Source organism: Capra hircus, chromosome 8 (assembly GCF_001704415.2).
Source record: "Capra hircus breed San Clemente chromosome 8, ASM170441v1, whole genome shotgun sequence".
NCBI classification, from domain to species: domain Eukaryota; kingdom Metazoa; phylum Chordata; class Mammalia; order Artiodactyla; family Bovidae; genus Capra; species Capra hircus.
Genome location: NC_030815.1, coordinates 36,317,316 through 36,329,474, shown reverse-complemented (window position 1 = coordinate 36,329,474; position 12,159 = coordinate 36,317,316). Strand labels below are relative to the sequence as shown.

Here is a 12,159-nt window from a genome sequence, read left to right as displayed (position 1 = left end):
ATGTATAGGGCAGTCATTATATAGTCCTTTGCAACAGGAAAAAATAGGTAATAGTTTTAATATATAATAGATGGTTACGGTATTTTTAAAAAGTATGAAACTATTGAAGTGTTCTGTATCTACTGACATAAAGATGTGCACTTTTACTAAGTTAAAAAAAATAAACTATAAAACAGTATTATTATTAAAATTCTTGGACTTCCCTAAAAATCTGACTGTAATGTGGGAGACCTGGGTTAATCCCTACATTGGGAAGATCCCCTGGAAGAGGGCATGACAACCCGTTCAGTATTATAGCCTAGAGAATGCCATGGACAGAGGAGCATGGTGGGCTACAGTCCATGGGGTTGCAAGGAGTTGGACATGACTGAGCAACTAAACACAAAACAAATTATTAAAATATATAAATTTATATACACACACTGCAGATATGGATATAGATACATAGATCAGTATAAAAAGCTAGAATGTTATACATCAATGCTACCAGCACTTATTTCTTGGATGTGAGGATAGATAATGTTAATTAAACAAGGAGGAGATTAGATTGAGTTGCTCTAAACCCATGGTAGTCTACATAAGTAAACCAAAATATAAGCCTTTAAAGATTTCCCTGGTGGCTCAGATGGTAAAGCATCTGCCTACAATGTGGGAGACCCAGGTTTGATTCCTGGGTCGGGAAGATCCTCTGGAGAAGGAAGTGGCGACCCACTCCAATACTCTAGCCTAGAAAACCTTATGGACAGAGGAGCCTGGTAGTCTACAGTCCATGGGGTGGCAAAGAGTTAGATACGACTGAGTGACTAAACTATGTACTTTAAGGTTATGAAATGAAAATACTAGGGAAAACCAATCACACACAGCCATCGAGGCTTTAAGCCACAGCCCATCAATAATTTGTTTACTTTGCTTCTATTCTTTTGTTTGTACGTCTCTCCCCAGCTGCTGCCTGCTGAGTGTTCCTAACCACTCTTGGTTTGGTGCTGCCCTATTTGCATAAACTTTCGCTCAAACTCTTCATAATTCTAAATGTATCTAAATGTATCTCTGTTTAACTGTAATTATTTTAATATTTTATGTTTATCTTGTTTTTAAATTTTTCATCTTGTAAACATGGTACTATGTCCAAAACGGGAAGAAAAGGGTATTGAAGGACATTCTTCACAACTACATCTCTGACTTCCTCTTACTATGGTCAGAGGCAAAACCAACAGATTATAGGACTCAACATTCTGGAGTGTGTTTTGTGAAATCTATGTCAGTTTTCTTTGGGATTGGGATGAAAACTGACCTGTGGCCACTGCTGAGTTTTCCATAATTGCTGGCAAATTGAGTGTAGCACTTTCACAGCATCATCTTTCAGGATTTGAAATAGCTCAGCTCGAATTCCACTAGCTTTGTTTGTAGTGATGTTTCCTAAGGCCCACTTGACTTTGCATTCCAGGATGTCTGGCTCTAGGTGAGTGATCACACCATTGTGATAATCTGGGTCAGGAAGATCTTTTTTGTATAGTTCTTCTGTGTATTCTTGTCACCTCTTCTTAATATCTTCTGTTTCTGTTAGGTTCCTACCATATCTGCCGTTTATTGAGCCCATCTTTGCATGAAATGTTCCCGTGGTATATCTAATTTTCTTGAAGAGATCTCTAGTCTTTCCCATTCTATTGTTTTCCTCTATTTCTTTGCATTGATCACTGAGGAAGGTTTTCTTATCTCTCCTTGTTATTCTTTGGAACTCTGTATTCAAATGGGTGTATCTTTCCTTTTCTCCTTTGCTTTCCGCTTCCGGTCTTTTCACAGCTATTTGTAAGGCCTCCTCAGATAGCCATTTTGCTTTTTTGCATTTCTTTTTCTTGGGCAATGTCAAAGAATGCTCAAACTACTGCACAATTGCACTCATCTCACATGCTAATAAAGTAATGCTCAAAAGTCTCCAAGCCAGGCTTCAGCAATACGTGAACCGTGAACTTCCAAATATTCAAGCTGGTTTTAGAAAAGGCAGAGGAACCAGAGATCAAATTGCCAACATCCAAGCAAGACAGTTCCAGAAAAACATCTGTTTCTGCTTTATTGACTAAGCCAAAGCCTTTGACTGTGTGGACCACAAGAAACTGGAAAATTATGAAAGAGATGGGAATACCAGAGCACCTGACCTGCCTCTTGAGAAACCTATATGTAGGTCAGGAAGCAACAGTTCGAACTGGACATGGAACAACAGACTGGTTCCAAATAGGAAAAGGAGTATGTCAAGGCTGTATATTGTCAACCCTGCTTATTTAACCTATATGCAGAATACATCATGAGAAACGCTGGGCTGGAGGAAGCAAAAGCTGGAATCAAGATTGCCAGGAGAAATATCAATAACCTCAGATATGCAGATGACACCACCCTTATGGCAGAAAGTGAACTAAGAACCTCATGATGAAAGTGAAAGAGGAGAGTGAAAAAGTTGGCTTAAAGCTCAACATTCAGAAAACGAAGATCATGGCATCTGGTCCCATCACTTCATGGCAGATAGATGGGGAAACACTGGAAACAGTGGCTGACTTTATTTTTGGGGGCTCCAAAATCACTGCAGATGGTGACTGCAGCAATGAAATTAAAAGACGCTTACTCCTTGGAAGGAAAGTTATGATCAACCTAGATAGCATATTCAAAAGCAAAGACATTACTTTGCCAACAAAGGTCCGTCTAGTCAAGGCTATGGTTTTTCCAGTAGTCATGTATGGATGTGAGAGTTGGACTGTGAAGAAAGCTGAGCACTGAAGAATTGATGCTTTTGAACTGTGGTGTTGGAGAAGACTCTTGAGAGTCCCTTGGACTGCAAGGAGATCCAACCAGTTCATCCTAAAGGAGATCAGTCCTGGATGTTCATTGGAAGGACTGATGTTGAAGCTGAAACTCCAATAATTTGGCCACCTGATCAGTTGATGCTGGAAAATATTGAGGGCACAAGAAGGGGATGACAGAGGGTGAGATGGTTGGATGGTCATCAACTCAATGGACATGGGTTTGGGTGGACTCTGTGATTTGGTGATGGACAGGGAGGCCTGGCGTGCTGTGGTTCATGCGGTCGCAAAGTCAGACACGACTGAGCAACTGAACTGAACTGATGTTAAGTTTTCAGCTGGCTTCTGTGGCCATCTACGGAGTTAAACCGCAGTGTAGACTTACAACCAAGAAAAAACACTGAAAGGGCCAAGACAGGACTTAATCATCTCCCTGTAACCTCATCAGAGAGTGGCACTGAGAAGTAATCAGGTTAAAGTAGTTCTGATTTTGATTATGATGAGAGCATCATCATTATGCATTGAATCTCATGTAATTTTAAAACAAATTTAGGTAGATCTATTGGTCCAGACACTAAGTCCTGTCTGACTCTTTGCAATCCCATGGACTGTAGCAGACCAGGCTTTCCTGTCCTTCACTATCTCCCTGAGTTTGCTCAAACTAATGTCCATTGAGTCGATGATGCCATCCAACCAACTCATCCTCTGTTGTCCCCTTCTCCTCCTGCCATCAATGCTTCCCAGCATCAGAGTCTTTTCCAATGAGCCAGCTCTTTGCTCAGGTGACCAAAGTACTGAAGCTTCAACTTCAGAACTTCAGCTTCAGTCTTTCCCATGAATATTCAGGGTTGATTTCCTTTAGGATTTACTGGTTTGATCTCCTTGCAGTCCAAGGGACTCCCAGGAGTCTTCTCCAGCATCACAGTTTGAAAGCATCAATTCCTACATGGTGAATCTTCTTTATGCTACAACCCTCACATCCATACATGACTACTGGAAAAACCACAGCTTAAACTACGGACCTTTGTTCGCAAAGTGACATCTCTGCTTTTTAATATGCTGTGTAGGTTGGTCATAGCTTTCCTTCCATGGAGCAAGCGTCTTTTAAATTCATGGCTGCAATCACCATCTACAGTGATTTTGGAGCTCAGGAAAATAAAGTCTGTCACTGTTTCCTTTGTTTCCCCATCTATTTGCCATGAAGTGATGGGACCAGATGCCATGATCTTCGTTTTTTAACAGTTGAGTTTTAAGTCAGCTTTTTCTTTCTCCTCTTTCACTCTCATCAAGAGGCTTTAGTTTCTCTTTGCTTGCTGCCATTAGGGTGGTATCATCTGCATATCTTAGGTTGTTGATATTTCTCCCAATGGTCTTGATTCCTGCTTCTGACTCATCCAGGCCAGCATTTCATATGATGTACTCTGCATGTAAGTTAAATAAGCAGGGTGACAATATACAGTCCTAAAGTACTCCTTTCTCAATTTGGAACCAGCATGTTGTTTCATGTCCAGTTCTAACTATTGCTTCCTTACCTGCATACAGGTTTCTCAGGAGAAAGGTAAGGTGGTCTGGTATTCCCGTTTCTCTAAGAATTTTCCAGTTTGTTGTGATCCACACAGTCAAAGGCTTTCACATAGTCAATGAAGCAGAAGTAGATGTTTTTCTGGAATTCCCTTGCTTCTTCTATGATCCATAGGATGTTGACAATTTGATCTCTGGTTCTTCTGGCTTCCCTAAATCTAGCTTGAACATCTGGAATTTCTCAGTTCACATACTTTTGAACTCTAGCTTGAAAGATTTTGAGCATTACCTAGCTAGCATGTGAAATGAGTGCAATTGTGTGGTAGTGCAATTGTGTGGTAGTACGAACATTCCTTGGCATTGCCTTTCTTTGGGATTGGAATGAAAACTGACCTTTTGCAGTCCTCTGGCCACTGTGAGTTTTCCAAATTTGCTGGTATATTGAGGGCAGCACTGTCGCAGCATCATCTTTTAGGACTTGAAACGGCTCAGATGGAATTTCTTCACTGCCCCCCCCCCCACCAGCTTTGCTGGTAGTCATGCTTCCTAAGCCCACTTGACTCCAGGGTGCCTGGCTCTAGGCGAGTAATCACCCCATCATGGTTATCTGGATCATTAAGATAATTTTTGTACAGTTCTATGTATTCTTGCCACCTCTTCTTATTCTCTTCTGGTTCTGTTACATCCTTGCCATTTCTGTCCTTTATTGTGCTCACTTTGTGTGTGAAGTGTTCCCTTCACAGGTATCCCTGAAGGATACCTCTAATTTTCTTGAAGACATCTCTAGTCTTTTCTATTTTATTGTTTTCCTCTATTTCTTTGCATTGTTCACTTAGGAAGGCTTTCTTAGCAAGCAGAGATCTCTGCTTGCTATTCTTTGGAACTCTGCATTCAGATGGGTATATATTTCCCTTTCTCCTTTGCCTTTTGCTTCTCTTCTTTTCTCAGCTGTTTGTCAGATACTGTTATGTGTGTATTAAGAATAAAGAAATGGAGTCCTACAGGGGTTAAGTTACTCCCCCCTCCCCACACCCTCGCTCCCGCGCCGCCGACAGTCCATAAAGAACTGGAGCTGAGACCTGAATCGAAGTTTCCTGACTTTGAAGTCTGAGCTCTTATCTACTATACTCTAGTGCCTATATATAAATTATGACTTTGAATTTACTATCATGAAGTTGAGTTCCTTATTTTGAAACTCTGGACAGTAAAGAAAATAGATTAAACACCAGATATACCTGTCAGTTTGGTTCAGTGATTCATTCATCCTACTGTACTTTTCACTTCCAAACTTTCCTGAATGTAAAAAGCTACAGCTTTCTCTATAATTTAATTTTTCACACAATTCGTATCATATTTAAAAGAAATCTTCACTATTCACCCTATACAGTTAAGAACATAGAGATACAGGATTCTGGTTTCCATTCTCCCAACCATGCCCCCTTCCCTTCTATCTGTGCCTCTGTCTTATATACAGCCCCTCACTCACACCCCCAATACACACAACCACATACATTCTCAAGAAAAGAGAGAATGAAGAGAGTTCATTCCTTGGAAGTGAATAACCACAGTGGAGCAAAGACCATGATTGTATTAGCAGAGATGACCAAGAATATTATGAGACCAATAACTCATGAACAGCAAGTCTGCAATAACTGTCTTAATGACCAGTCTAATAGATGGCACTTTAACAACATTTCTGGTACAATTCTTCTGGAAGCTCATCTTCAATAAATCTATCATTACAAAGAACTGGATTGCTTCACCACATAACCACAGTTTACTGCATCTGGACACAGAAGCATTATGTCAGTTGTCTTACCGTATTGACTATTCTAACTACTGTGAGATAGACAACTACATGCTCAAAATGTAGGCTGTCAGTGAAAGAGAGATTTTTATGCTACAGAGATGCAGTGGACATTAAATAAAACAGGACAGAAAGCTCACAATTACGTGTATGAGAGACAAAGTAGAAACAGTCATTGTCATCCAGACACATAGGAGTGTGAATACTGAAACTCTAGAGACTAACCGGTGTTCTTTTTGAAACGGCTTATTGAATTCTTAGTTTTTGAGTGCCTCGAGCACCGTTCTACATTTGTCCCGTATTATTTTACACTGACATATTTCTTGTACTGACTTAAAGTTTAGAGTGAAGGATTGCCACGCTGTGCTCCTCACTGTGTATGCCACCTCTGGCCCCAAATTCCAGCCCTTGGCTCCATTTTTCTCTGTCAGAGACTTGCAATTCTGACTCTCTAAAAATAGTAGAATACTTCTTGTCTGGAGAGAACTTTTTATCACTTCTGTTTTTTTAAATCCTACCTTTCTTCCAAGGTTCAGCTCAAATCCTGAAATTCTACTTCCTTGCTACCTGGAGATGTCTCTTAGGTGCTTTCAGATGAACCATCAGTATATGTTACACCATTGCCTATACATTTGACAATTAGTTATGCTTAGCCTTGTAGCATTGCCTCTTTTAAAGGTTTTAAAATTCATTATTATAAATTATCCTTTCATTTAATAATTCCTTAGTTTTCCAACTCCACTATAAATTACTGAATGAAATATACTTTACTATTTTTCTTTGTAGTCTATAAAACAGGACAGGTGAAAGTAAAATACATTGGTATAATTTTAACAATTTTTGTCTCAGTTGCTGTGAAAGTCTTTTGAAATTAGGAAAGTCATTTCTTTTGTAATTCTACTTTCACCCTGATTTATAATGCTGAGTAAATATATACAAAAATTTTGAATCTGGAAGTAACAGGCTGATGCCCTCCCTCTTCAGATAATCTTCTCATCAAAGCTGAAAACTGGAAATTCATTGACCTTACAACAATCTATATTGATTTGAAAGACTACTAAAAATAACCTATTGGATAAGCTATGGTCCATAAAATTGCACAGTTTAAACAAGGTCCATAGTATGTTAGAGGAATAATAAGATCCTTTTCCCTATCTAATGTTGGAAAAAGCTGAATAGATACACCCTTTCTAGGGGATCTATGTATGTCTATTTACAACTGATGTTACTGAGAAAAGACCATTTTTTCCAAAGTAAAGATATTAATCAAGCTATCCATACAGCTTTATTCTTGAAAGATAATTATGTATGTGCTTATTTAAAATGTCCATTGTTAAGAAAATATTGTACATTCTTTTTATCACACTGCACAAATCTTATTTACTCCAACTTGAGGGTACGCTTTGATAGTTTAAGAAGACAGTAAACAAAATACAAAGAGACTAAACAGTCTTATAAATAGCAATATGGGTAATGTACCAAACACAAAGGAAAGGTAATAGCAGATATAATCTCTTTTACAATATAGATACAATATAAAGCAAGTAGGTTTTACAATGAGGGAAGTAAAAAAAAAAGTTTATATGACATTTTAGTAGCTCATACTACTTCCTGGAGGTATGTATTTCATCCCATTAAGGAATTTTGGTTAAAATGATAACACAAAATACTGTGCTTGATACTGTTTTCATTGCTTACAGAAACATTAAAAATTCTGTCATGGGGAAATATAATAAAGAACAAACTCTGTCCCATAATCTTATTTAAATATATTCAAATAACAGAATATGAGAAAAGGAAATATGCTTTCTCTCAAATGGGTCCAAAAACCTATGAGTTTAAAGGATTTATTTTTCAGTCCGAGAAATTAGCAAATACAGACTTTGAAAAATAGATTTTAGATAGCTGCTGGGACTCTAACTGGATTTCTAAATCCCTGAAGTTTATCGAATATTAGAAAAGCAAAAAAAAAAAAAAATCATGTCTCACATGGTAGCTATAACAAATATAGACAAAAAACCAAGTCCTATAAGAGTGGAGTAAAACTCATAGCTGCATGTTACTGGAATCCTGGCAAAATCCAGTCGCTGAAGTTGTGGTCAAAAATTTAGGTAATAAACTGAAGGAAACTCTAGACTCAGAATTCAAGGGCAACGATTGTGTACCATTAGTTTTTGTATCCCCTGAGCTTAGCAAAGTAGCTGGTATGCAGTAAGAATTCAGTAAATGACTATAATATGAGATGAACTGAATATAAAGCTAGAAGAGGAGACAGACCTCTAAAGGAATGGACGTTCACGTGTTTGGAAATTTTTTTTAGAGCTAGCCAATATTTTTAGAATTGGTCTTCCACTGTTCGCAGGGATATCTGGAGGAAATGAGCAGCTTTGTTTCACAGAGTTCATTTGATTATTCTCTAAGGAAAACTATAATCCTCGGTCTGTGGCACCACAATTGTTTGTTGTGGGAATGATTATAGATCAAAAACAAAAAGATTATATCCCTTTTCAAGAGCAAATGAGTAGCAAGAACAGATGGAGTCTTAAGGAAACAAAGACGTTCTTTTCATGCAAATGTGTTTATGATAAAACTAGAGAGAGATAAATACTGAAACTACTAGTCTTTGTGAAACTTGCTGGCAGATTTTTAGTTTTGAGGAAAGATGATTTCCCCGCCCAGAGTTGGCCTTGAGCTATGAATAGCACAGATCATTTTTCTTTACAGATATAGAAAATAGGAAAAGTGAGTTCTGCAATGAGCTTTCTTCTGTGCTTATGTCAGGCACAGGAATGAATGAACGAATGAATGGCTTCCCTATCTCTGCACAGAATCCCCATCAGCTACTTGATCGCCTGTTGTGTTGTTGTTTAGTTGCTAAGTCTGTCTGACTCTTTTGTGACTCCATGGACTGTAGCCTGCTACACTCCTCTGTCCACGGGCTTTCCCAGACAAGAAAACTGGAGTGGGTTGCTATTTCCTTCCCCTTGGGGATCTTCCCCATTCAGGGGTCGAACTCCTGTTTCCTGCATTGCAGGCAAATTCTTTATCACTGAGTCACCAGGGAAGCCCCCGATCTCCTGTACTGTCCCACTAATATATTACCCATGAGGGGTCCACCCCGGAGAGCCAAAGGTGGATTTTCCCCCTAGACAGAGGACTGTTGGCCATGAAGTTGCTGTCCTTCTGTTCCCACAGGATCTATGCTGTCGTACAGAACATTTTAACTGAATGAAGCATCTCTACTCATGACTTGATGAATGATGTTCATCTTGATGTTGTGCGACTATGTTTGGGAAGAGTGAGATGTGAAGAGCAGACTATGTTCCTGCTTCATGTTTTACACTTATTCCTATATTCATCCCAGAAACATTTATCATGCTAGTCATAGGTTAATAGTCCAATATTATCTGCTAGTCACAAGGATACCCCAATAAATACAGCAACTTTCCCTGCCCCAAAAAAGCTTTGCTTCCAGTGGAAGGCATACCGGTAAAACAATAAAGACTGTGATCCCTTGCAGTGGATTCAAGCATGGTGAAGAGTGAATCCGCTGCCACAGCCACAGTGACAGGCACTGTCCCACCTTAACACCGGCCTTTTACTCAAGCTTCCTTCAGACTCTGGCAGGAGTATTTTCAAACAACTCCACGGAGACATGAGCTCCCTCTGTCAGGTGTTTAAACGTGATGCAAACAAAAGCAGCATAAATCTTCATAAAAATGTAGGGGAAAAAAGTTTAGGTCTCCTTGACTCTTGATAATGTATCCATCAAATATAAAGTATATCCAGTGAATTGTTCACTTTAGAAAACTGTACTTTATATTAAAATATATGAATTCTCTCTCAATAAAGAAAAATACACAAAATTTATATCACAGAAATTTCCTTTTGGCCTAAGAGCACCTTATTTCTTCCAGTAAATAAAAACCACTTCTTTTATCAAAAACGTTGACAGCTTCCTGAATATATAGCACTGTTTATAATTAGGGTTCTCATATAGATAGCAAAACTTTTTGTTTGCAGTATTGTACAGTGTTTTGTTTTTTGGATATAAGTCTATTTGAATCTAGGGAGTCTATCCAGAAAACATCAGCTGTTTTTAATGCCAGATGAGAAACTGGCTGAGTGACTTCAGCCACATCTCTTAACCTCTGGGAAAATGTCACCTCTTCAGTGAAACCACAGACTAGATTTGAAGATTTTTGGAAATCCTCAAATATAATTCCCAGCGGAATTCTATGACACTAGATTCAAACTTCTGAAACTTTAGGACAGTGTTCTGTTTTTTGTTTTCTAAGATAATGGGAGACTCCCTGAGCTGTGACAGAAGGATCAATATGGAAGGAATAGAAAAGGAAGAAAAAAGGAAATCAATGCCCAGTTGGTTGCACAGCAACACCCACCAACTCCAGTGCTCAGGCTGAAACTTTTTATTTCTCTTCATGTCTCAACTGATGACAGGGAGCCCAATTAATTACCTTGGGGGGAAAACGAGACCAAGTTTTTCCACTGTCACTAATGTGACACCCTAACTGTTCCTAATACAAAGGGAGGCAGCATTTCAAAGTTCGTTAACTGTACTAATTACAGTTTCTCAATCACTTCAGCCATGCTTGCACTTCTAAGTTACAGATTTGGTTCTAGGTCTGTGGGACGGGATAGGGCTTGAGCACAGTGAGGGGGAAGGGAGCTCCTGATCTATGTGATACTTAGTGGTTCTTATGGAGAAGGAAATGGCAACCCACTCTGGTGTTCTTGCCTGGAGAATCCCAGGGACGGGGGAGCCTGGTGGGCTGCCGTCTATGGGGTCGCACAGAGTCGGACGCGACTGAAGCGACTTAGTAGTAGTAGTGGTTCTTAAGGGACTCATTCATGTTACTTGAACATTGACTGTTTTGCAAGTAATCTTTGTCAAACAGATGAAGGCATTCAAACGGTTCCTTTTTTTTCACTTTTCATTTTATATTAGAGTATACTTGATTTACATATACATATATCTATTATTTTTCATTTAGGTTATTATAGAATATTGAGTAGAGCTTCCTTGCTATACAGTAGGTCCTCTGATTATCTACTTTGATCATCTATTTTATATAATCTCTATACATAGCAGTGTGTGTATTTCTTATTTTTAATTGGAGCATAATTGCTTTACAATATTGTGTCATACATCAACATGAATCAGCCACAGGTATACATGTGTTCCCTCCCTCTTCAGCCTCCCTCTCACCTCCCACCTCATTCTACCCCTCTAGGTTGTCACAGAGCACAGGTTGAGCTCTCTGGCTCATGCTGAATATTCCCACTGGCTATCTATTTTACATACGGTAATGTGTATGTTTCAATGCTACTCTCTCCATTTGTCCCAAAAGAACTTCACCATGCTGTCTTCATCACTACTCACCTTCTAACTGCTTTCACAGAGCTTCTTTTTGGAGGAAGAAAGGAATGTTACAGCAGACAAGATGAGCTCTGGAACAAATTCAGTGCTAGTGCCTAACACATATTCACCTTCATACCAACTTTATGAGTAAAGGCTAATATTCTTATTCTAACTAAGAGAGAAGCAGGGCCACAAGAGGTCCAGTAACTGGTTCAAGCAGCACAGTGCTAATTGGCAGAGTGAAAATAGGAACCTTGTTTTCCCTGACTTCAAAGCTCTCTCCTGCATCTGCTATTGTAACCCTCAAAGTACACACTTATCACTCAGGCCCTAAAACCCCAACTTCATTTTAAAATCAAAATAAAACTCCAAAGTGGCCTCTCTCTCGCTATTGATCTCTTTGAAGTTGAAAGCTTGCTTTGGAAGTAGAGACACTTCAGGATTAACTGTTTCCTGAGAGCCTTGGGCTCCACATAGGAGCAGTAGAAAGAGTCTGGACAATGTCCAGTGATGGTTAAGAGCCAATCAGTTAGGACAGACTAGTGTGAGAACAAGGATTGGGAGACAGGAAGTTGAAGTTACATGAGATTCCCCCCAAATGCTGCTATGACTCCCAGAAGAAGAAAAGGAGAAGTTTAAGTATAAAAGATATGGAGTTT

The 12,159-nt window shown here is 39.1% G+C and overlaps 1 protein-coding gene across 34 annotated transcripts in view; it reads right to left on the bottom strand.

Moving 5' to 3' along the window:
* PTPRD (protein tyrosine phosphatase, receptor type D) overlaps nt 1-12,159 on the bottom strand; it is a 573,002-nt gene that overhangs the window by 103,650 nt on the left and 457,193 nt on the right. The window lies entirely within an intron of this gene.